Source organism: Eublepharis macularius, chromosome 9, assembly GCF_028583425.1.
Source record: "Eublepharis macularius isolate TG4126 chromosome 9, MPM_Emac_v1.0, whole genome shotgun sequence".
Lineage (NCBI taxonomy): Eukaryota > Metazoa > Chordata > Lepidosauria > Squamata > Eublepharidae > Eublepharis > Eublepharis macularius.
In genome coordinates, this window is record NC_072798.1 from 108,469,282 (window position 1) to 108,496,890 (window position 27,609).

Genomic DNA, 27,609 nt, shown 5'->3' on the forward strand with positions numbered 1-27,609 from the left:
GCATTAAGGATTTATTAGTACATTCAGACTTGAAACAACCAATGGTGGGTGTTCAGGACCCATTAGGTAATCACAAATGTGGGCATTGTGCCACTTGTCCGCTAATTATGGAGGGAGATACAATTGATATTGAGTCCCCTAAAAAACAGCTGCGATTTAAGCATTTTGCTACCTGTAAAACATCAGGTGTAGTTTACCTGATTGTTTGTCTCTGCCCAAAACTATATGTGGGCAATATGATTAGAGCGCTTAGAACTAGAATCTTGGAACATGTCTCTAGGATCAAAAACAGAGTCCTAGAGGCTCCCTAGACACAGCATTACATCGAATACAATCATGTAGCCACTGACCTTAGGGTTGCAGTGTTATATGTGGCTCCCAGGGGCTCTGGGCTTCAGAGGGATTTGCTCCAAAGAGAGGCTTAATGGATACACTCACTAGATAGTATGAAACCGAGGGGGTTAAATAATGAATTTGTGCTTAACTGCTTTTTAGGTTAGATCGTTGAGAATTCTGTGACTGCACCTTTAAGTTGTGGGTGTCTGGCTGATTATATAAATGGTTGCAATTAAGCTTGGAGCACGCTAGGCAGTTTTGGTCAGCGTCAGTCTCCGGGTTATGAATGTAGAACAATACAAACGGGTAAGAGGCATGAGAGAGAAAAATTCTTTATTTCATTTGGGCACAGTTGGGTTCTGACGGAAATTTATAATGTTGTAGTGGAAGAACTGTGTGCCCCTGAGGAAGTCCGCAAGATGAAAATCTGCGTGCGTGATAACTGGTCCCAGTTTGGGCAGAGCAGTTGCATTCCCACCTTGTTGTTTCAGCTGAAAGAAGATACTTACCTTGGAAACATATGAGAAATTCTCCTTCAGCTTGTCCCGGAGTCTCTCTGAGTTGGGCTCATGCTTCGAGATTAATTTTTCAAAACAGTGACTACAAGTTCTTGATTATACCTAAACTCATATACATTGTCTTAAGTATATTTAAGCATTGTAGAGTTGCACAAATATTGTAAGAATAGCACGTTGCACTTTATTGACTGTGTATGTACTTTTGCATTAATTGTATGAATATATATTACACTTTGCATTGAATGTAATTCTTCTTTGCTTTCCCGGGTGGGTTTCCACTTTAGTTTTTTCAGGCTTGGCTCAGCTGGCTGGCAGGGAACTCTCCATCAAGCAGGTGATTCAGGGATTAAAATGCCCCTTTCCGTGCTGCTGCGTAGTGCCATGGAATGGGGCATTTTTAAACTTGCCAGGTAGACTCATCTGTCTGGCAAGGAACTCGCCACCAAGCAGCTGATTTGGGGGGTTAAAATGCCCCTCTCTGTGCCACTGTGCAGCACCACAGAAATGAGCATTTTTAAGCTGCCTGGTGGGGAACTAGCCTGGTGGGGAACTAGCCGTCAAGCAGCTGATTCAGGGGTTAAAATTACCCTTTCCATGGCACTGTGCAGCGCCATGGAAAGAGATATTTAAACCTTTTGACTAGAAGCTTCCCAATGCGATACTAATCACCTCAGGAATCTTTGATTCGGGAATTCTGAAACAGACGCAGAATGCTGGGCCGATTCAGAAATCCCAAATCTTTGCAAATGGGGTCCAATTTGGGATTTTTTCCTGAATCAGAAACCTGAATTGCACACCCCTAGCTGGCGCAGTGTAGGTGTTATATGTGTTCCACTTAACACTCCCACAATAACATGCACCACTGCATTTTGAACCAGCTGCAAGCTCCAGATCAGACTCAAGGGAAGCCCTGCGTAGAGCAAGTTACAGTAATCCAGCTTAGAGGTGACCGTTGCCTGGATCACTGCAGATAAGTCCCAGCTTGAGAGGTACGGGACAAGCTGCCTGGTCCATTGTAGGTGAAAGAAAGAGGACATGGCAACCACTGCAACCTGTGCCTCCATTTTCAGGGAGGCATCCAGGATAACCCCCAGGCTCCTAACCTTTGGAACTGGTGCAAGCAGTGCCCCATCAAGGGTCAAGAGCTGGAGTCCTGAACCTATACACCCGTGACTCAAGTGCAGAACCTCTGTCTTTGAAGGATTCAGTTTCAGCCAACTGCTTCAACCAACCAGTCACGGCTTCAAAAGTACGCTCCAGTTGATCTGTGACCGAGTCAGGATGTCTGTCTGTCCATCAGCAAATACAACAGGGTGTCATTCACTTATTGGTGATACCCAAGTCCGAAACTTTGCACCAACGTGTATACATTGCTGAAGATGCTTAAGTTACCCCCTTGCTGCCCTCCTTGCATGGTAATTCCCCCAACTTGCAGGGAGACCTTTCCGTTGGGTAACAGATTCAGCATGTTTGCTTATGGCAACATCTGCACAGGTAAATTGGAGATGAGTAGCAAACACTAGGGTTGCCAACTCCTGAGTTGAGAAATTCTTGGTGATTTAGGGGTGGGGTTTGGGGAGGGTGGGACTTGGATAGGGGAGGGGCCTCAGTTGGGTATAACAGTGTTCTCACTCCAAAGCAGCTATTTTCTGGAGGGGAACTGATCTCCGTCATCTGGAGGTTGCAATTTCAAGAGATCTCTAACCTCACCTTGAGATTGGTGACCCTAATTGGCATTGAAAACTCTGGAGAAGAAGGCTTTAATGCTCCACCCACAGTACCATTTTCCTAATTTGAATTTGCCTCCTGAAGGTGTTGTAGGGCAAACATAATTGAGGGAAGATCAACCTTGTTTCCTTTTTTGATTGAGTGATGAGCTTACTGGATTGTGGGAACTCTGTCGACATGATTTACCTGGATTTCAGAAAAACATTTGATAGGGTTCCCCATGACATTCTAATGGGTAAACTGGAAGGCTGCAGACTGGACTATAGGACGGTACAGTGGATAGGGAACTGGTAAGAGGACCACACCCAAAGAGTGGTGGACAATGGTGTTTCATCAGATTGGAGGGAGGTGTCTAGCGGGGTATCACAGGGCTTGATTTTGGGCCCAGTACTTTTCAATATTTTTATCAATAATCTGGATGAAGGAGTAAATGGGCTACTCATTAAATTTGCTGATACCAAATTTGCAGGAGTGGCAGACACCCAAGCAGATAGAGTTAAAATTCAACAAGACCTGAATACTCTGGAGAAGTGGACAGTTGTGAACAGGATGCAATTCAACATAGATAAGTGCACAGTATTACATCTGGGCCACAAAAATGGGAAGCACAAATACTGGATGGGGAATACACTTCTGGGCAGTAGTATATGTGAAAGGGATCTTGGGGTAAGAGTGGAATGTAAACTAAATATGAGCAGTCAGTGTGATGCGGTGACAAAAAAGGCTAATTCAATCTTGGGTTGTATCAAAGGGGCCATAGTGTTGAAATCGCAGGAGGTCATAGCCCTTCTCTATACTGCCTTGGTCAGGCCACACCTAGAGTATTGTGTGCAGTTCTGGAGGCCTCACTTCAAAAAGGATGTGGCCAAAATCGAGAGGGTGCAGAGGAGAGTGACAAGAATGATCAGGGGTCTGGAGACTGAGCCCTACGAGGAAAGGCTGAGGGCCTTGGGAATGTTTAGTTTGGAGAAGAGGAGGTTGAGGGGGGACATGATTGCTCTCTTTAAATATTTGAAAGGCTGTCATTTGGAGGAGGGCAAGGAGCTGTTCCAGTTGGCAGCAGAGGGTAGGACGCGAAGCTATGGGCTTAAATTACATGCACAAAGGTACCAGCTGGATATTAGGAAAAACTTTTTCACAGTCATAGTAGTTCAAAGGTGGAATCAGCTGCCTAGGGAGGTGGTGAGCTCCCCTTCACTGGCAGTTTTCAAGAAGTTGGATGCATATTTGTCAGGGATGCTTTAAGCTCATCCTGCACTGGGCAGGGGGTTGGACTAGAAGGTCTGTATGGCCCCTTCCAACTCTGTGATTCTGCAAAGATAGCAGCATAGGATCAATGTTGGGGGGTACTTGCAGAGGAAGGATTATCCCCATGCCCCCAGCCCAATTTGGAGCAACCTATAGCTGCTATGTATGAAAGTAGAAAGGCCTAGATATCTATGTTTCATCTAGCTTGGGCCTGGGAATGGTAACCCTCCCTGGTCTCTGATTAATAACTGCATTCACCTTCAAATATAAACATAAGCATCACAGCAGCTTGTTTGTTATTAGCACATACCAGAGAAATTTCCTGTTCACATTTCACACTTAGCACATAGGGCGACAAGTTGTTAAAATCATTGGATTAAATAATGTAGTCATCCTCTAGTCATCCACACCTTTTAATACAGCCTCTCCTCTCAGCAATTATAGTATCCTTATGTACCCGCGGCAGGACTAGGAACTGGGATGCTGCTTTGCGACAGTTCTGCCCCTTCATACGAGGCAGGAGCCAGAGAAGAGATCCCCACCTCCCACGGGATTTATCTTTTAAAGGGCTGTAATGTTCTATCCTATCTCTCTTTGCTGTTTAATATCTACATGGTGCCACTGGCATCCGTATTTTCTTAGTTTCACTCTTGTTTTCATCAGCTTTTGTGAAGCAGAGGAATATCAAACAGGTATCTGGAGTCAAGCGTGTTCTAGCTAAGGGCTAATCAACTGAAACTCAATGCAGATGCAAGAGTACTGTTGAACTGATGTAAGCAGGTTCTCTCAACCATGAATGAATTTGATGGCCTACTGTGGATAAGGCTGCATTCCAAGTTTGCAGTTGGGGTATTTATACATTCAGCTTTGCTAAATTTTCAGGGGATGCTGTGGTCAGGGGTGTCCTCATGTTGTATGCAAATTTTATCTTCATAAAAGATGTTTTGGAAAGTGAAGAATGTGTGTGAATGTAGGAGACTACAGTTTAACTAAGATATTTTTGAATGGAAGTAGGAGGAAAACTGGCATATTTTGCAAAAATTATGTTGTGTGTTAAAAACTAAATTTCAGTAGCATGATGTTTGCAAAACTAAATCTTGTGGAACACAAATTTAACATGAACTAGGAGAAATATTACATTAAAATACTATAGAATGTTAGGCGGAGTATGTATTTGACTAAGAAATCAAATATTTTATATTGGTTCAGTGCAAAGGAAAACTGTACTGCAGTTTGATCTGATGCATTTTTAAAGCCCATTGATCTCCGTGGTAATTATTCCCATGTAAACTTCCATCAGAATGTAGCTTTTTTTTTAATTTTAAATTTTTATTATTCTTATTCGTAACAAATAACAAACAAACAATAATCATCATTACATATATAGTAAGTAAACAAATAAACAACACAAAGTTATTCTCATATCCTTTTCAATTACCAGGAGGATGTCTGTTTGATTTCATAATTAAGCTACAAGCTTAATATAAAGCAAAGTATCCATTGTTTGTTATAGGTTGTAAGATTTTTGATTTAGGTTGTAGATTATTCTTTTCAATGTACTCCAAAAATGGAAGCCACTTTTCAATAAAACCATTATTTTCTGTAAAATATTCTGCGTTTTGTAAGTCATTGCTTATTTTTTCCAAAATAAAATGATTCCAAACTTTAGAAAACCAAGTCTCAAGTGTTGGTAATCTTTCTGATTTCCATACTGTCGCTATCGTACTCTTAGCTGCTATAAAGAATGAGGCAATAAGTTCCTTTCTAAGTTTAGGAATATATATATTTTCCCATAGGTCTAAAAAAAATATTTTTGGTTCGAAAGGGAGATCGTAATTAGTGATGTCTTTAATTATACCTAGTATTTCCTCCCAAAATTGTCTGATTAATTTGCAGTTGCACCAACAGTGGCCAAAGGTTCCCTCTTCGCCACATTTTTTCCAACATTTCAGGGGTGATTTAGCTATTAATGATAGCTTTTTGGGTGTTAGGTACCATCTGTAGATAACTTTAAACATTTGCAATTTAGTTACGATGACTTTTGATGTAAATACTCCAGATGACCATATTTTCTTCCAAGTGTCTGACGACTGATCTATTATACATTCCTTACCCCAGCTATTTTGACAGCTTAATTGTTTGTTCTCAATGGTATTTAAAAACATGTTATATAATTTAGCTATCATCCTTTTTTTTGTTGTAAGGGGGAGTTTAGAATTTGTTCAAATTCTGTTAAAGGTTCTTTCATGATTGTTTTTAGATTTATCTTCTCTGCCATATGTGAAAGTTGTAAATATCTGAACCAATGTAATTTCTGTTTGTTTATTCTCCAATTCTGCTTTCCCTAACAGACCTGTTTGTGTTGCTATATCCACCAATCTGGTTACCTTTGCCTGTTTTAAAATTAAGTTAAATGATGGATCACGACCTGGCATAAACCACTCTTGACTGAGAAACGAAGAAAATCTAGATAATTTTGGTACAATTTTGCCTTTGATTTGGTCCCATGCATCGGAATGTAGCTTTAAAGTGATGTGCAGGACACCAATTAATTTGAAACATATCTATTTATTACTAGATGATAATACCAAATATGTCAACAGGTTTTTGCTGTTGGTTTATCCTGCTTGATGGGTTTAAAATTGTTTCTTTTTGGAAAAAAAAGTACCAGTGGTAATTAAGAAATAGCAGGGTAAGACCTGTACAGTAATCTTTTGATTATTCTGTTGGTTTATATTAAATGCTCTAAGACAGGAAAATAGAGAACCTGTAATTAATATGTTAATTAGAACAAGGATTCAAATTGCTTCCAGGTGGGAACCATACCCATTGAACATTGATTAAAGCAAATATGGAATGTGCTATTGATGGCATATTCACTTCATAAAAATGTAGAATGCCAAGGAAGAAGGTATATTTTCATGAATAACTAGAATTTGTCTTCCTTTGATGTAGAAAACATGCACAACATATTTCAATGGATGTTCTATTAAGATATTGAAGTGTATTATTTTCTCTGTAAGATAACAATATTTAGCCATGCTATTCTTTTTGTTTGTACTTTTTTATAACCTGATCTATATATTTTGCTGTAATTTAAGATTGATGGTTGTTGTGGGTTTTCTGGGCTGTATTGCCGTGGTCTTGGCATTGTAGTTCCTGACGTTTTGCCAGCAGCTGTGGCTGGCATCTTCAGAGGTGTAGCACCCAAATTTAAGATTGCTTAATAATATTGCTTTAATGATAATTAATGAAATAGTTTTTTAAAAAATATCTTTCACTTGGAAACATGCATTTGTTGCATCAATGTTTTATTGAAAGTATAAGGAGGAGGAGGTGGGGTGTTGTGTGAATGTGGCAGGTGCTTTTCAAGCACTTGAAAATGAACTTAGAAAGTGATTGAAAAAATGGAAGATAAAATTATCTCCAGAATAGAAGGACTCCCCAAGCCAATCATGGATCAACTCTCTGACATCAAGGAATCCTTACTGTAGGTAACTCAGACCGCAGAATGTGCTATGGAGCTGGGAATTACAGTACAAGAAGAGGTGCGGGAGTTACAAGCAAACAAAGAGGTTTTGGAAAACAAAATCATTGACCTTGATAATAAATTAAGACAATGCAATATTAGACTTCCGGTTTGGGATTCATGGAGGTCTAACGCAGCTCCATTTGCGGAGCTGACCGGACTGCCGTTTTAAGTGGCCGGCGGGGTGAAAATAGCCCGCGGCCGACTGCTCTCAGGCGGAGAGCAGGCAAAGAATGCTCAAGACCCTAGGGTGAGTTAGATCTCGGACGAGGGGGGGCTCTACATAACGGGTCCCCTCCCGATCCTTGAGGTCCCACCTTGCGACGGGTCGGCTACAATCTCTGTGGCAGTTTTGGGGCCAATTCGGCTGGCATAAGACCTACATACCCAAGCTTCGATTGGGGGAAGAAGTGGAAAGGAGAATTTGAAATCGAAACAGCGATTACAACCCGAGGAAAGTGAAGGGAAGGTAAAGATCACTATCTTCCGATACGGGACAGATTGATAAAAACAGAGAGGAAAAAAAGTAGACTTTTAAACTGCAACAGACTAGCGAAAAGGAGGGGAAGCTTCGGCAGGAGTTGTATTAGAAAAGAGACTAAGTTTAAAGAAGTTGTTAAAGAAATCGGATTATTGTTTTGAATACCTGTGGCTTTGGAGCTGTGAGAAAAAGACACCATCGCGAGACCTGCTGTGGGAAGATGGGAGACAGGAAGTGTGTAACAACAATAGAGCGGCTGGAGAGAAGCGGCCCTTGCTGGAGGGCAGGAAGAAGGGAATCGCCATCTTTGAGAGGGGAAGGGTCGCGGCTTCAGTGGAAAAGGAAGTAGGCCATATTGGATTATAAAATCATAGAGAGACCATAGAGAAAAGACGCCCGACATTTTGGACCCTTTAAAATTAATTTATGCAAGAAGACCGGGACATTTGAAATAAAAAAGGTACTAAATTTAACGCCACGGAGCTAAGGAAGAGAGCGGACTTGTGGGAGCGAGCCAAAGCAAGCCCCACGATGTCGAAGAAAGAGTGGCAATCGGCAATAGAAAATCTGGATAAAAAACTTTTGGAGGTGATTAAAGAATTTAAAGATATGAAATTGGAGCTGATCAAGGAGGTCAAACAGACAGTAAAATCGGAGCTGTCAGAAGTAAAATCGGAGCTGTCAGAAGTGAAGAAAGGTATGGAAACAATACAAAATGAATTACAAGGGACGCAGCAGAGAGTTAAAACAGCAGAAGACGCGATGGAGAACTTAGCAGATACGCAACAAACAGAGATGAGACTGATGAGGGGGAGAATGTCAGTTGCAGAAACTAAACACATGGAGAAGCAGCTACGTTTTCGCGGCTTGCCAGAAGTGGAAGGAAAGTCAGCGCAAGAACAGATGACCGAGGTGTTAGCTGAATACCTGGGGAAGGAGGAGGAGGAAGTTGTGGCTATCCTAGATGTGGCATATCGTGTGAACTCGAGAATTGCAACCCAGAGAAAAGTACCAAGAGACGTGATTGTACAATTTACAACAAGAAACATGAAAGAGAAGATTGTGACTAAACAGTTTCAAGATCCATTGGAGATCGATGGCAAGACAATTATTATAATGAAGGAACTACCCAGACCAGTGTTACTAGATCAGAAAAAATATAAAGCGCTAATCCAGATGCTGAAGGACATGAAAATCAGGTACAGATGGGAGCTCCCAGAGGGTTTGTCCTTCGAATTTGGAGGTGCCAAAAAGCATATCAGATCTGAGCGGGAGATGGAGCGATTTATAAGGGACAATGAAAAAGACTTACCAACAAGATTATGAACATGGAGTGTAAAGTATTATCTTGGAATGTAAATGGACTAAATTCACCGAACAAGAGAAAAAATATTTTTCACTGGCTACTAAAACAAAAATGTGATATTGTTTGTTTGCAAGAGACTCATATTCGAAAACAGGATGTAAAATATTTAAAACTGGGAAAATTGGGCAAGGATTTTGTAGCGGCCTCAAGTAAGAAAAAAAGAGGAGTGGTGTTGTATGTAAAAGAGGAGCTACAACCAAAATTCATAATGAAAGATGTGGAAGCCAGATTTGTAGCAGTGGAATGTACTTGGAATTTAAAGAGAGTGTTGGTAGTTGGAATCTATGCACCTAATGGTGCAAAAGAGAGCTTCTTTGAGGATTTGAGGAAGCATTTAGACGATCTTTCATATGACCAGATAATTCTTGCTGGAGACTTCAATGGAGTGACAGACTTGGAACTGGATAAAAAGACTACAATGGCACAAAAGAAAAGAGGACTATTACCAAAGCTCTTTTTTGAGTTGATTCAACAAGAGACTCTTGAAGATGTATGGAGGAGAGAATATCCTAAAAGTAGACAGTTTACTTTTTATTCTGCAAGGCATTCCACATTATCAAGAATTGACATGATCTGGGCCTCAAAAGATTTGGCGTTATGGACTAAAGATGTAGAAATAATGCCGATGGTAGGCTCAGATCACAACCCAATTATGTGGAAGCTAGGGAAAAGGAGAAAAAGGAAAGCATGGAGAATAAATGAGGATTTGTTACAGGAAAAAGAGAATATGGAAATATTGAGAAGAGAGACAAAGTTTTTCATACAATACAACGTGAATAAAGAAGTACCAACTGATAAAGTTTGGGATGCTTATAAGGCGGTTATAAGGGGCATACTAATGGACTTAAATGGTAGAGCAAGAAAGAAGAAAGAGGAGAAGAGACAAGAGATTGAGGAGAAAATAAAAACTAAAGAAATACAGTTAAAAAAGAGACCAGGGAAAAAGAAATTATACCAGGAAATTAAAATACTGCAAGAACAGCTAACAGCAATGAGTAATAAAGAATTGGAGTGGAATCTCAAAAGGCTGAATCAGAAAGTGTTTGAGGGTGCAAATAAACCTGGGAAGTACCTGGCATGGCAACTGAAGAAGAGAAGGGAAAAGAAAACAATAAATAAAATTTGTGAAGATGACAAAATGTATTTGGAACAGAATACCATTAGTAGAGCCTTTTATAAATTCTACGCTAAACTGTATAATAAGAAAGAAGTAAATAAAGATTCAATAGCGTCATATCTGGAGAAAATGACACTTCCAGAAATCTCGGACGCTTGGAGAAATAAACTGAACAGTGAAGTAACGGATGAGGAAATAAGTAAGGCAATACAATCTGCAAATCTAGGAAAGGCGCCAGGGCCAGATGGACTTACAGCTAAATTTTATAAGACTATGGCCAATGAGCTGGCACCATTCCTAAAGGAGGTGATCAATGGAGTTCTAAGGGATCAAAGGATTCCAGACACTTGGTCTGAAGCGAACATATCATTGATCCCAAAAGAGGGCCAAGACTTGACTAGTGTGAAAAATTACAGACCTATATCGTTACTCAACAATGACTATAAAATTTTTGCGAAGATACTGGCGGAGAGACTGAAGGGGTGGCTTTCGGAAGTTATAGAGGAGGAGCAAGCAGGCTTTCTGCCAGACAGACAAATAAGAGACAATTTAAGGACAGTGATTGATGCTATTGAATATTATGATAAGCGTTGTGATAAAGAGGTTGGTTTCTTCTTTGTTGACGCTGAAAAGGCATTTGACAATTTAAACTGGGACTTTATGTTTGCCACTATGGAAAAGCTATAATTAGGAGAAAGATTCATCAGAGCAATTAAGGAAATCTACAGAGACCAGACTGCAGCAATTGTGGTGAATGATGAATTGACCAAGAAATTGACTATAAGCAAAGGAACAAGACAAGGTTGCCCGTTGTCTCCACTGTTGTTCATTTTAGTATTGGAGATTCTGATGATACAAATACGACAAGACGAGGAAATCCGAGGAATAAAAATAAAGGACTATTCATACAAGGTCAGAGCATTTGCGGATGACATAATGTTAATTGTAGAGGACCCACTGGAGAACATGCCAAAAGTGATAGATAAGATCAAGGAGTTTGGAGATTTGGCAGGTTTCTTTATTAATAAAAAGAAGTCAAAGATACTATGCAAAAATATGACTAAGCAGAAACAACAATTGTTAATGGAAACAACGGACTGTGAAGTAACAAGTAAGGTGAAATATTTGGGAATTGAACTGACTGCAAAGAATATAGATTTGTTCAAGAATAATTATGAAAAACTATGGACTCAGATTGAGAGAGACTTGATCAAATGGAATAGGCTCAATCTGTCATGGTTGGGTAGGATTGCAGCAGTTAAAATGAATGTGTTACCAAGAGTGATGTTTTTGCTACAGACAATACCAATCATCAGAGACTCTAAACAATTTGAAAAATGGCAGAGGAAAATATCAGATTTTGTATGGGCAGGCAAGAAGCCTCGAGTGAAAATGAAAGTTTTACAAGATGCAAAGGAAAGAGGCGGAATGCAACTGCCCAACCTGAGACTTTACCACGATGCAATCTGCCTAGTTTGGCTGAAGGAGTGGATGACATTAAAGAACAAGAAACTATTAGCCCTAGAGGGATATAAAAAAATATTTGGATGGCATGCGTGCCTATGGCATGACAAAGTAAAGGTCAACTCGATGTTCCTGCACCATTTTGTACGGAGAAGTTTATACACAATCTGGAAGAAGTACAGAATTTACCTACAAGAAGGAACCCCTTGGTGGGTGGTTCCATATGAGGTGATAGACCTGAGAGCTGTTGATAACGAACGACAATGTTTAACTTACAAAGAAATAACTAAAATAGAAGCATCTAAACTTAGAATAAAGACGCAAGAGGAACTATCACCGAACTATGATTGGTTCCAGTATAGACAGATCAGAGATTTGTATAACTCGGACTCTGTAAAGGGAGGTATACGAATAGAGAATTCGGAACTAGAGCAGACCCTTCTTAAGGAGGACAAGAAAAGAATATCCAAGGTATACCAAGTACTGTTGAAATGGTATACTGAGGATGAGACAGTTAAAACACAAATGGTGAAATGGGCTATAAATTTTAACAAAGAGATAACAATGGAGGCATGGGAATACTTGTGGAAGATTACAATGAAGACAACGACATGTACAAATATTAAAGAGAATATCTACAAAATGATCTATCGTTGGTACATGACACCAAAGAAGATTGCGCTAGGGAATTTGAACACTTCTAGTAAATGCTGGAAATGTAGGAAGCATGAGGGCTCCCTCTATCATATGTGGTGGTCGTGTGAGGTAGCTAGGCAGTACTGGGGGGAAATAATAAGAGAAATGAGTGAAATTTTACAATTTCAAATAAATAAGAACCCAGAACTCCTGCTACTAAACTTGGGAATGGAGGGAATTCCAGCCCATCATAGGACGTTGATATTTTATATGACAGCAGCAGCCAGACTTTTATATGCGCAAAAATGGAAAGTACAAGAAGTGCCAACTATTGAAGATTGGATCTACAAATTGCTGTACATGGCAGAAATGGACAAGATGACAAGAAAACTGAGAAATCTGGACTCAGGGCAGTTTAACACAGACTGGGAGAAGCTGAAACAATATCTGGAGAAGAAATGGGAGGTGGGAGGAAAACTGTGGCAGTTTGAGAACTACTGAAGTATAATAAAATGTAGAGGGGGGTGACTTTACCGGGGGGGGGAAGAGATAAATGTGAATTTATAAGCAGTTAGATTAACAGATTGATATATATATAGATATATATAGGTTAATAAATAGAATATTGATAGAAAATAATTAATGATAAGGATTAAATATAAGGATTGAGTAACCAACAATATTTTCTTTCTTTGATAAGATTTGTATAATGCACCAAACTGAATGTACAGACGAGTCAAATTGATTGATTATGTGACGAGAGTTATATAGAATTATCATAAAAAGATAGAATGAGTAATATATAGAGAATAAGTCAAATTGTTTGATTTAAAATGTGTAAGATTTTTATGGTTTATGATATATAGAAATATTTAAAATTGGAAAATGGGATAAATTGTTTATCTACGATGGAAACAAAGACTTACAGCTTGGGTATACTATAAGAAAAGTAGTTAAGGATGTACTGCTTAGTATAATGGAGAATATATATTTGTTTTAGATAGAGGAATTTAATAGAAGTAAGGGAAAAGGGACAAAGGGTTGGAAAGCTGTTGGAAGTCAATAAAAGGGGGGGAAAGGGAGGGGGTTAGAAATGTAAAATTTGGGGAAAATTGAATGTAAATGTAAAAATAACGGATTCTAACCCAATAAAAAATTTTTCAAAAAAAAAAAAAGACAATGCAATATTAAACTGCATGGTTTTGATGAGAAAAAGGAAGGTTGCAACGATGTTATAGTTTTCTTGGCAGAATGGATTGGTCAAGTGCTGAATTTGGAGGAGGGCATCAACTCCACTATTGTTAATGCTTATAGAGTGGGAAGCACGAGGAGCCTGAGACCAAAACAGCACAGAGACATAATAGTAAGCTTCTTAGATAACCAAACAAAAGAAAAGGTCATGAAAGGGGCAAGAGCAAGAGGATTTTTTTTCCAAATAAAAAGATACATATCTTCCAAAATTTATCAAGTGAGACACTCACAAGAAGAAAAGAACTCAAACCCATCATTGCCAAGCTCAACAATGCTGTCAGTGGAAAAATAGATTAGCATATTAATAAACAGAAGTTACCTATGATCACAGAACAACAAAGACAAATTATGAATGGACCTATAACAGTAAGAGAAGTGGGAGAAGCCATAAAAACAGTAAGTTGAGGAAAGCTCCTGGACCAGATGACCTCCCCAGTAGCTACTATAAGTGTTTTGAGGATGAACTTCTTCAGCCTTTACAAAAGACAATGAATTCTATTTTAGAGGGAGGGAAAATGCCGGACTTGTGGAAGAAGGCCAACATAACACTTACTCCAAAAGAGGGACAAGATCACACATTGACAAGAAACTACAGGCCAATATCACTGTTAAATAATGACTATAAGCTGTTTGCATCAATCTTGGTAGGAAGACTTAAAAGTATCCTACGGGACATTATTCATGAAGACCTACTCCTACCTAGGATTTTCTTCTCTTCTTGCTTCTTGCTTCTTGTACACCGGACATTGCTGTTTCCAACATTTCTTTGCATATCTTTGACTGTCGGTTCAGTTCATGAATTTCCCATTTAGATAGGGATACCTACTTGGAAGTATACTTCCAGTTGATATGGCCACTAGCTGAACCAGTATCTTTGTCATTGTCTTTAGAACAGCCCTGGACTTTGGCTATGGCTCATCACTCGATGCTTGAGCATACAGAGGGTCCCAGGTTCCTCTCTACTTAAAGAATCTTAAGGAGCAGGCCTAGGAAAGAAATCTGCCCGAGGCCTTGAAGACATGCCGCTAGTCACAGGAAACAAAGTAGGGCTCAATAGATAGGCTGATGGCCTGAGTCTGCAAAAGGCAACTTTGTTAGTTCAGCCTTAATCCTCTTTCATGCTAGCGGAATGCATATAAGGTGACCCCTTTCCTGGACCAAACCTTGCTGTGAGCCACAGATTTGGATTGTAACCAGTCAGCTCCTGACATCAGACACTGGTTTGGTATTTCCCTTTGGCCATCACTATCCCATTTCTCTGTGTATAAAATATTTCTGACTTGCAGAAACTGTTCTGGCAATATGTGCATCTAGAGAGCCTTAATGTTAATGCCTCTAAATGTTATTGGAATGTAAAGGGGATATTTCGCCAATTCAGCACCCAAGAAAGGCATGTGGATGGAAATCCTGTGATGGAGGCTGAGGCTCATCCATGTCTAGTTTTCCTGGTAAAAAAAAGATGTTTACAAGTTGAATATTCTGTTAGAGGTGTATGAGTTTGGTTTCAGGAGTGACCAAAATATGGGAACAATCTTAAGTAGATATTGTTATATGATGTTTAAAATATACATCTTTTTCTTAATTTATACTTTTCTTCATGAGGTTTTTGCTGAAGATGGAAGGGCAGAAGACAATGAAGGGAGAGCCTGTCAGGGTCTTGACCCCTGCCATAAGCTGTATTTTACAAGCTTCATGGTCTAGCAGCCCCTGCCATACTTTAGGGACTTCATGTTAACTCTTATGCTGGGGCTTGATATTCATTGACATGCTGCGCAAAATCTTGTGTGTAAAAAGTCCTGTTAGCTGACACGGCAGAGATGCTTATCTGACTCTGTTGAACTCTGAGCAAGAAAAGAGTTGTTACCATAGATACATAACCTTTACTTTATAAAAATATTCCCTTAGCTCACATTCCTGTAGATATGTAATGTAGCTAGATTCCTCCCATTCGCTGTAGATAGATTCGCTGCAGATAGAAGGGGGAACAGGGCTGTGCTTGAGAACCAGACTTTATTCCTAACAAATAACATTTTGAGATGCTGAACTGGGAATTATCAATAAATCTTTAACTTATGCAGTCTTGGACTCCTGCAGTGAAGTTATTGAGACTCAACTGGCAAATCCTTACAGATTGTTAGGAATAAACTGTATTTGATGCCCCCCCCTTCAGGCAATTTGAGTATTTAGTAATGCTGTTTGGGCTTCAGGGAGAGCCGGGAGTTTTCATGAACCTCATCAATGAGGTATTGCACAAGTTCTTGTACAAAGGAGTGGTAGTTTATCTTGATGATGTTTTGATCTACTTGGGTAGCTACAAAGAGCATGTGAAACTGGCCACAGAAGTGTTGAGTGCTCTTTATGCAAATGAACTGCATGCTAAATTGTCCAAGTGTGAGTTCCATAAGGAGGAGCTGGACTTTCTAGGATATCGGGTCTCCCCAAAGGGTTTGGGGATGGGTCTGGCCACAGCACAGGATGTGTTGGGGTGGGAAGCCCCTACACCAAGATGGCAGTTTCAATAGTTCCTGGGCTTTGCAAACTTTGACAGACGATTCATAAAGAATTTTGCCCAGACTGCCCTGCCATTAACTGATCTACTAAAGACAAAAGGAAAGGGGGCAGATGGAGTGAAGCTGAGTGCTAAATGGCCCGGTCTATTGAGTATCAGGAAGCTTTTGACAGGTTAAAAACCCTGTTTGCATCAGAACCCATCCTGTGTCACCCCGATGAAAATAGCAAGTTCATTGTACAGGTGGATGCCAGTGATACTGCAATGGGGGCAGTGATATTACAGGAGGGGGAAGATGGGAGGCTTCACTCCTGTGTTTATGTCTCCTGCTAGTTATCAGAAATGGGGAAACACTGGTCTGTGTGGAACAAGGAAACAGCAGCCATTAAATTAGCCCTGTTCACTTGGAGACATGGGCTTGAGGGGGCAAAGGTACCGTTTGAGGTGTGGATGAACCACAAGAACTTGGAAGCCCTCAGAATGCTGCAACGGATGGGCGCAAAACAGCTCCGGTGGGCGGAGTTCTTTTCAAAGTTTCAATTTATGCTCAAACACTTCCCCAGGACATCAGTTTTCCTAGCATATGCTCTGTCCTGCTTCCCACAACATGAGAGCCAATGGGAGGAGATTATAGACACGATGTTCACACCAACACAGCTGGGAGGGACTGTAGTGATGCGACAGCAGGCACGCAAACTCCTTTTAACCCTGTCTAACCCCTGGTTAGAAAATGCTAAAGAGGAGCTGAGAAAAGAAGGGAGTGGGCTCTCCAGATTCTCTCATGGAAGAGAAGGATGGATGCTGGTAAAGAAATGGCAAACCATACATACCAGAAAGCCTTCGAGGGGAAGTGCTAAGACAATGTCATGATGATAAACTGGCTGGTTGTTTCGGGTTTGTCAAGACCTTAAATTTAGTTCAGAGACAATTTTGGTGGCCAGGGATGAGGAAAGACATTTCTCAATATGTGATGACTTGTCCAATTAGCTTAATGGGGAAAAATGGGGCGGGGGGACCTCTGGGACTATTGCAATGACTAGAAATCTCTTCCGGACCCTGGTCTACAGTTTCTATGGACTTTATTATTGACTTTCCTCTCAGCAAGGAGAAGACTGTGATTCTGCTGGTGGTAGATTTATTTTCAAAGCAAGCCCATATTGTGCCATGTTCTAAGCTGCCCACACAAAGAAGCTGGCTACCCTGTTTATGCAAAATGTGGTACAACTGTACTCTTTCCCTGATAAGGTGATCTTGGATATAGGAACTCAATTTGTTGCCAAGTTTTGGTGGGAGCTTCTGAAAGTGTCTGGAATTGAGCAAGGGCTTAGCTCCTCCTATCACCCGGAAATTGATGGACAGTCGGAACGCACTAATTAGATTTTAGAACAATTCCTGAGGTGCTACATTAACCATCAGCAAGATGATTGGTTAGACTACCTGCCGTACGCAGAGTTTTGCTATAACAACAGTATTCACAGCTGTACTGGAACATCCCCCTTCCAAATAACGCAAGGGTTTGAGGGCAAACCAATGCCTATGTTTAAGGATAAATCCCTGGGAGGGGAAGGAGATTTGAAGGAATGGTGGACTAAAATAACTGATCAATGGGTGCTGGTGAAACCAGCCTTGGAGAAGGCTAAGCAGGACTATAAGTTCTAGGCAGATAAGAAATGATTTGCCCCCTGAGAACTGAAACCTGGCGACACAGTGTACATGTCGACTAAGAACTTTAGGGGAGATCAACCAAGCAAGAAGCTAGATTGGAAGTATTTAGGACCTTTCAAGGTGATCAGATTAATTAATGTTGTGACAGTGGAACTGGACCTGCCAAAGAACCTAAAGCATGTTCATCTGGTGTTTCATTTCAGCCTTCTGAAGAAGGTTCCTGGACCCAGCAAGTAGCATCAAGAACCTGTGGCTCTGCTGCCTATCATGGTTGGGGGCCAATCACACCATGAAGTTGATCAGATATTGGACTCTAAGTGGAAGTGACGCACGTTGTTTTACCTGATTCAATGGAAACATTTTGATAAAAGTCAAGCATAATTGGTCAAATCTACTGATGTTAATGCTGATAAATTGATGAAAGCATTTCCCAAGAAATAGAGCCCCATGGTGCAGAGTGGTAAGCTGATTCTGTGAAGTTTTAGAATTTTCAGTGTTTTTAATTAGGTACAGCTCTAAGTAACCTATGACTTCGCAGCACCAATTGCCCAAGGGTTTAACTTTAATTTTAACTCCCACCCCCCAATATCTAGGAGCTGGCAGTTGGAATTGCAAGAGTGAGCTAAAACCTAACAAGAAGCTATCTGTCTGACTCAGGAAGCATTCGTTCTTCACAGATATGTTACACAATCCTGAAATACATATTTTAAAATAGCGATCATGGAGACACATGACACTCTAGGTAAAGACAGCGTGATTATGCACTTATGTAACATCTCCATGGGAAAGTGACAGCACAAGAGAGAGTAATTTAGTTCACAGTTAGACTTTTAACAATAGACTTGAGTGTATGCTAGTCTTGGAAAGAGGAGCTACTAAGAGGGAGGCTGTCAAATGGAGGCACTGAGCATTTGAGCAGGTCTCCTAAAAAATTTCAAGGCCTTACAATTTTTACAGAATATTTGGTTTTAATAGACTTACGTCCCTTCATGAAGGTAGTTTTCATATAAAGGCAATTTTAAAAATAGGACTTTCATGTGCAGAGCAGACAGCTGAAAGGGGGCTCAAAACAGGCACCACAATAGCCTGCACTGCCTTCAAGAGACCATGACCTGTGGTAGTTTTTCTCCTGAGGAATCCCAGGATGCGGCAGAGGATTTGGGGGCAGGTTCAAAGAGAGCTGTGGCCTGTTTGGCCTCACCGTTGCTAAGCTTGGTGTGAGGATGCAGCCACAAGCACACTCAACTCACCCTGCACTTGCGTGTTGCAGGCAGAAGTGATGCTTCTGGCCATCACAACTTCTCTCTGAGGAACACCTAACGCTTCAGAAATCTAGGAAGGAATGGCCTCTCTGCAGCTCGGATACCACCATATGGCACAAGCAGAAGGACTTCAGGGCCCTTCAGGGAACATATAAGAAGCTTCACCTTTCATTCCCCCCCCCCACCAATCCACAGGCTTGCAAGGAAACGGAAACACATACCTCCATTCACAGTTACCCCTACAGCTACAAACTTCTTACAGTGTTTGCATTTGAACCATTTCCCCTAAAATTCAAGGCAATGGAGGACTCCCCTAAGAGAGCTAGCCGTTCTGGGCCCTGCAAGCCAGAGACACCCCCCCCCCTTTCAGCCAGATGGCTACAGCGCAGAGCGATGATGGGGGGGGTCGAGAACAGGGTTTGGGCGGGTGAGAAAGGAGAAGCCTGCCAGCATATCGCACTTGCTGCCGGCTGGGGTGGGGACCTTCCCAGGTGGGCCCAGCAGAGAGGAGGCGGTGCAGTCTGGGGGCTTGGAGGGCATCGCAACATACAGCCCCAGAGCAGCAGCTCGCCCCAGAGATGCCTCTGGGAGATAGGCAGGCAGGTGGTGAAGGGCATCCGGGAGGACCCTTCAGGAGCTGGGCCAGAAAGCGCCCTCCCCACTAACGGGCAGGGGGCAGGACAGGGAGAAGCATGTGGCTGAGGGGCCCGCCACTCCCCCGACGACACTTTGGGCAGCAGCTGCGGGCAGGGGGAGGCATGTGCAGCAACTTCCCCACAGGGCGTGCAACAATGCCATGCGCCTATGCACTGCCATACACCTGGGCTCTGGGCCCTGCCTCGAGCATCCGAAGCAAACACCCGGGAAGCCGCTCAGTGGGTTGGGAAAGGCCAGGTGCCGGGGAGTGGAGGGGGAGCACTGGAGAGTTACTCACCGCCAGGGCTGCGGCTCATGTCTGGCTATTAGCGGCTTTACTGCACTGCCTGGTCCAGAGAAGCTTCTGCAGCCCAGTGCTGCTTTTTGTGGTCAGGTGGACTGCCTCCAGAGCTGGAGGCTCCATTTAGTTGCTGCAGCTGTTGACAGAGCTGACCATTGTGATGGTGTCCACTCTTCTTTTAACGGCATCTGACTCAGCAGCCATCTGAACAGAAATATTAACAGCTAAGCCAGCAAGAGTATTTCTTGCCCCCCCCATCAGAAGCCAATGCAGAAGAGGCCACTACAGAGCACATCCTTAGGTAGTGAGGAAGGGGTGTCTGTGCCATTGTAAGGGGGGGTTCAAATGTCTCTTCCTAGCAGTAGAATATTAGAGGGCTTGCAATACTTCTCTCCAAACTGGCTGTAAGGGATTCCCAGTTCATTCTGTGACCCAGAGCACTGAGCTGAGCAGCACCATGTCTTCCTTAGCAACTCCCAGATACCGAGTGAAAGGCCTGGATGTGGTCTGTAGTGTGAATGCCCCCTCAGGGCACAGGGTAGCTTAATTCAGGTCTAAGACCAGCTAAACCTTTTGCCAGCCTCCTTGTACAGTATTGTCTGTATTTTCATGCTGTATGCAATAGTGCATTTTAAAAATAAAAGCACAGCATTGTCTCAGCAATCCTTGCAACACACACACACAAGGCATGCCACTGTACTATCATATTGCACATAGGCTCAAATTCAGGGCTCTCGGAGGGAGGGCTATCAGGAGGTGGCTAGGCATGAAACAAAAAATATGTACACAACCCTTCACCGTTATACTGTCGTTATTGGAAGTAGCCTTAGAGAGCACATTTGCTGGGTTGGTTTTCTGAGGTAAATGTTTCTCTCCGCAGACTAGGAGAGAGAATTGAGGTGTTTCAGTTGCAGAGAAATAGAACCTGTAAGATACAACTGCCTCTAAGCAAGTAAAGAAAAATAACTCAAGATCTGTGAGGCAGCTAAATGTAGTTACCCATATAGGCACAGTTCAAAACACTCAGGAGAAAGACCGCAGTGCCCCCTGAACTAAAAACCTCTCATGTAGCTAGTGTTTGAAAGATGCCTGAGGAGATTAGAAATGAATAAATGGAACTAGTTGAAGTGAACAATAACAATCTAGTTGAAGTGAACAATAACAATAACACCAGTGCAGTTTCCTCCTCTCGCCCGCTGCTCGTCCCAGCTCACGGCGGGCAGCTGTAGCCTTAGAAGGAGGCACAGCGCCAGCAGGTGGTAGAGAGAGAGAGAACGGGAGAGAGAGACAGAGATAGAGTGAGAATGGGGGGTGGTATAGAGAGAAAGAGAGAGAGAGAGAGAGAGAGAGAGAGTGTGGGTGTGTGTGGAGGGAGGGAGGGAGAGAGTGGGAGTGGTAGAGAGAAAGAGAGAGAGAGAGTAAGTGTGTGTGTGTGTGTGTGTGTGTGTGTGTGTGTGTGTGTGTGTGTGTGTGGAGGGAGAGAGAAAGAGAGGGGGGAGATCAAGGGGTTTTTATGAATCCAAGCAAGTATTTTGGCAGTATCAGTCATTGGGGGGGGGAGGTAATGTACTGACAGAGCATCTGTGTTTCTTCTGATTTTGTGATGGATTTCTGATTTTTCAGTGTTTTCATTGTTTATTGATTATTGTGAATTGCTTTGCAACTTCCAGATTTATAATATCTTAATGCAATCTTTAATTCCTTTCATAATTACCATGGAGCACTTGTTGGTTGTATCGTTTAGTACATTATTTTTAGTTGAAATCCCTCTTGGGTTTTCGAAATAACTTCTAAATCATTCCACTAGCTGGCCAACCCTGGTTTGGGTAATTCCTGGAGGTTTGCGGCATAGCCTGAGGGACATGGAGTTTGGGAAGTTTAGTGGGGATGCAATTCCATAGAGTCCACCCCGTAAAACAGCCATTTTCTCCACTGGGACTGATTTCTTTTTTTTTTTTTGAAAAAATTTTTATTGGGTTAGAATCAAATGTTTATACATTACAATCAATTTTCCCATTTCCCACTTTCTAACCCCCTCCCTTCCCCCCCCCCTTTTTATTGACTTCCAACAGTTTTCCAACCCTTTATCCCTTTTCCCTTACTCTTTATATATTCCTCTATCTAACAAATATATATTCTCCCTTTATTCTAAGCAATACTTCTTTAACTATTTTTAATGCTCTGTACCCTAACTATGAGTCCCTTTTTTCCATAATGGATAAACAATTTATCCCCTTTTTCATAATTCCATTTTCAAATATTTCTATATATCATAAACTATGTAAACCATACATTCATATAAACCAGCCAGTTTAACTTATACTTTATATGTTATTCATTCTATCTTCTTCTCTCTATTTTGGTTATATTTGTTTACATTAATATTTCTATTCCCCTTCAATCATAAATCTATATCTGATATCAATCAATTTGACTCATATATACCTTCAGATGAACATATTCAGTTTGGTACATTATACAGAATCAGAAAGAAAATATTATTAGTTAGTCAATCCTTATAGTTAACACTTATGATTAGTTATTTTCTATCAATATTCTATTTATTATTCTATATATATCAATCTAATAACATAGCTGCTTAGAGATTCACTTTTACCTCTTCTCCCCCCCAGTAAAGTCACCCCCCTCTACATTTTATTGTACTTCAATAGTTCTCAAACTGCTACAGTTCTCCTCCCACCTCCCATTTCTTCTCCAAATATTGTTTCAGCTTCTCCCAGTCTGTGTTAAACTGTCTTGAGTCCAGATTTCTCAGTTTTCTTGTCATCTTATCCATTTCTGCCATATACAGCAATTTGTAAATCCAATCTTCAATAGTTGGCACTTCTTGTACTTTCCATTTTTGCGCATACAAAAGTCTAGCTGCTGCCGTCATGTAAAATATCAACGTCCTATGTTGGGCTGGAATTCCCTCCATTCCCAAGTTTAGTAGCAGGAGTTCTGGGTTCTTATTTACTTGAAATTGTAAAATCTCACTCATTTCTCTTATTATTTCCCCCCAGTACTGCCTAGCTACCTCACACGTCCACCACATATGGTAGAGGGAGCCCTTGTGCTTCCTGCATTTCCAGCATTTATTAGAAGTGTTCAAATTCCCTAGCGCAATCTTCTTTGGTGTCATGTACCAACGATAGATCATTTTGTAAATGTTCTCTTTAATGCTAGTGCATGTCGTTGTCTTCATTGTAGTCTTCCACAAGTATTCCCATGCCTCCATTGTTATTTCTTTGTTGAAGTTTATAGCCCATTTCACCATTTGTGCTTTGACTATCTCATCCTCAGTATACCATTTCAACAGTACTTGGTATACCTTGGATATTCTTTTCTTGTCCTCTTTAAAAAGGGTCTGCTCTAGTTCCGAATTCTCTGTTCGTATACCTCCCTTTACAGAGTCCGAGTTATATAAATCTCTAATCTGTCTATACTGGAACCAATCGTAATAAGGTAGTAGTTCCTCCTGAGTCCTTATTCTGAGTTTAGATGCTTCAATTCTAGTTATTTCTTTATAAGTTAAACATTGTTGCTCATTATCAACAGCTCTCGGATCTATCACCTCATATGGAACTACCCACAAAGGGGTTCCTTCTTGTAAATAGATTCTGTACTTCTTCCAGATTGTGTATAAACTTCTCCGTATATAATGATGCAGGAACATCGAGTTCACCTTTACTTTATCATGCCATAGGTATGCGTGCCATCCGAATATTTTTTTGTATCCCTCTAGGGCTAGTAATTTCTTGTTCTTTAACGTCATCCACTCTTTCAACCACACTAGGCAGATTGCGTCATGGTAAAGTCTTAGATTGGGCAGTTGCATTCCGCCTCTTTCTTTTGCGTCTTGTAGAACTTTCATTTTCACTCGAGGCTTCTTGCCTGCCCATACAAAATCTGATATTTTCCTCTGCCATTTTTCGAATTGCTTAGAGTCTCTGATGATTGGTATTGTCTGTAGCAAAAACATTACTCTTGGTAACACATTCATCTTAACTGCTGCAATCCTTCCCAACCATGACAAATTCAGCCTGTTCCATTTAATCAAATCTCTCTCTATCTGAGTCCATAATTTTTCGTAGTTGTTTTTAAATAAGTCTATATTCTTAGCAGTCAGTTCGATTCCCAAATATTTCACCTTGCTTGTTACTTCACAATCCATTATTTCCATTAACAATTGTTGTTTCTGCTTAGTCATGTTTTTACATAATATCTTTGACTTCTTTTTATTAATATAAAAACCTGCCAAATCTCCAAACTCCTTAATCTTATCTATCACTTTTGGCATATTCTCCAATGGGTCCTCTACAATTAACATTATATCATCCGCAAATGCTCTGACCTTGTATGAATAGTCCTTTATTTTTATTCCTCGAATTTCTTCATCTTGTCGTATTTGTATCATCAGGATCTCCAATACCAAAATGAACAACAGTGGAGACAGCGGGCAACCTTGTCTTGTTCCTTTACTTATAGTCAATTTCTTAGTCACTTCATCATTCACCACAATTGCTGCAGTCTGGTCTCTGTAAATTTCCTTACTGGGACTGATTTCTATGGCCTGGAGGTCAGTTGTGATTCTGGGAGATCTCCAGCCACCACCTGGAGGCTGGCAACTAGAGTTTAGAAACCTGATTTTTGCCTTTAATAGAGAACAAATAGTACATACCATTTTTTAAAAAGCAAAGGAAAATCAATCCACAGATCTTGAATACAAAGATCCACAGATCTTGAATTCCTATCATCTGACACTCAGCTCTACTGCTTCAGTTATCTGCCAAGCGTGCTGTTTTACTTCTTGATTTCTCTTGATTTTATAATAAAACCATTTAACATCTTGACTATATTCTTTGTGCTTTTGAAGGAATTTTTCTCCAGGAGACGCTCAGGAGGAGAGGCATCCTATGGCCTATGCAAAGAGGAATGAACAATGTTAGCAGTGACATTTTCAGGCACAGGCGCAGCGATGTGAAACGGACGAGCTCAGCCGCTTCAGTGATGTCAGAATACTTCCATTATGAAGGAGGTGGCAAGCCTGTGAACACATGGCCAGGACTGAGCCCCATTGAATAAAATGGGATTTCTTTTTTTTTTTAAAGAAAATTTTATTGGGTAGTTGGTTGTTGTGGGTTTTCCGGGCTGTATTGCCGTGGTCTTGGCATTGTAGTTCCTGACGTTTCGCCAGCAGCTGTGGCTGGCATCTTCAGAGGTGTAGCACCAAAAGACAGAGATCTCTCAGTGTCACAGTTCCCCCAGATTAGGGTTTTAAAAATGAAAGCTGAGAATATGGAGAGCCTGCAAGACATGCTGTTGTAATGTTATAATGATATAGTCAATTGCTGATGTTTTGGGGTTAAATATTTAAAAACTCATGGTGGCCCAGCGTGCCAGTGTGCAGGGGATGGCCAGGCCACTGCTGGGGGAATGAGCCAGGGAAACTATAGATAAATCTGGCACGTGGAGCCCTCTTGCCACTGCAGTGCAGCAACACTGGGGAAACAGCACAAACTAGTATCAAATATGCCCTTTTCAGTCATGCTCTTGGAGAAAGGAGAGGTGATGTGGTGCAGAACAGGTAGCCATTTGGGTAACAAAACTTCTGAACCATGTGACAGAGATGGGGCTGACTGGCACTGTGCTAGACTGGTTCGAGTCCTTTCTGGAAGGGAGGTTTCAACAGATGCTGCCAGGAGACATCTGCTTGGCTTCTGGGCCACTGTTCTATGGGGTACTATTATTTAATTATTTAAAACATTTCTATGTCGCCTTTCTACTAAGAGTAGGATCCCCAAGACAGCCAACAGTCAGAAACACAGATTCAGGTGGGTAGCCGTGTTAGAACAGCAAGCTTTTAAATATCTGATGAAGGGAGCTTTGACTCTTGAAAGCTGATCCCCAGAAACTCTTCTTGGTCTTTGAGGTGCCACTGGACTCGACTTCTGCTGTGCAAACAAAACAATGACCCTTCGGCTTATTTAAAGAGGCCTTATTCTCCCTGCGAGGATCACTGCCTTAACTGCTCCTCCTGATCATGACCGAGGTTCTCTCCTCTCCTGCCTGGAAATGCAGTCTTTACTATGGTTTTTGAAACTTGGCAGGGGAGGCAGACTGAGTGAACGAAATGCCTCCTGAAAGACCACTGCCTTCCCCCCACCTACCACTCCCCCAATTGACACAAGGCTTGCAGAGGCCAGCAGTGGCAGTCGCGTGGCCTGGATGGAGCAGGTTTGGGGCAGCAGCAGGTGAGCCATTGCATGTCTTGTCTCGCTGAACTTGGCAATGGCCACTGCTGTGTGACTTCCCTGGTCATGTGGTTTAGGAAAGTCAGCCGCTAAGGCTATTGGCAAACAAGACTTTCCTGGTGGCTGGTCACCCTTGGAGAATCAGGGTCCTGCTTCTATTCCTGTGCAAAGTGCAGGGACTAGGGGTGTGCAAAGGCACCCTGATTCGTTTTTCGCGAATCTGCTAAACCCGAATCGAGAGGCCGATTCGGGTTTAGCAGAAATCCAAATCGCCCAGCTGATTCGGGTTTACCGATTCGGATTGATTCGGATCGATTCGGGTTTTTTTTAATGGGAAAAAGCCTCCCCAGGCTTCTCTGAAGCATTTTTCCACCAAATCACCCCAACTTTGGTGGGGGCCTTCCTCTAACTCCCCTCTAACAATCCCCCAAGTTTCAGAACGATTGGACTTTGGGGGGCCATGTTATAGCCCCCCAAACGTGGTCCCCCTATCCTCTCCTTTAAAAAAGCCATAGCTTTAGGTTGCTGCTGCTGATCTTCATTCATTTTTTCCTATGGGGAAAAAATGAAGAGGAAGGCTTCCTTTGCCAGGGGTGGCATTTTGCATGCAAAATGCCCCCCTACCCTCAGGGGCCCTTCTCCCACCTTTCCTCCCACCCCCACCAAGGCTCAGCCTGCTCCCACTTGGGGGGGGCATTTCATGGCCACCCCAAGTAGGTGCTCTTTTCTCTACCACTTACAGCTGGGGGAGGCTTGTCTTGCCAGGGATGGCATTTTGCATGCAAAATGCCCCCTACCCTCAGGGGCCCTTCTCCCACCTTTCCTCCCACCCCCCACCAAAGCTCAGCCTGCTCCCACTTGGGGGGGGCATTGCATGGCCTCCCCAAGTAGGTGCTCTCAGCCCCCAAAGTCCACCCCCTACTGCCCCATACAAACCCAATTCCCCCCCAGCTGCCACACACAGGCCCAAATCCCAACATTAGCCCCTCACTGACCCAAATCCACCCCCAGCAGCCCCACACCCACCATAACCCCAGGAACAGGCTGGCCAGCCCTCCCCCTTTGGGAACTTCCTAACTCTCTTTCCCAGGGCAAATCCGCATAGCCCAGGGGTGCCACAATGGGAACACTCCTGAGTGCCAACTTGTCCCTGGGAAAGAGCATCTGACCTGGCACACAGACAACCACCCCCTGACCCCCCCCACCTACAGAGAAGGCTGGCCAGCCTGCCCCATTGTTCCCAATGAAGCTTAATTGGGAGAGCCAGGCCAGCCAGCACAAAGCACCAAAGGCAGAGCAGCAGGCTTC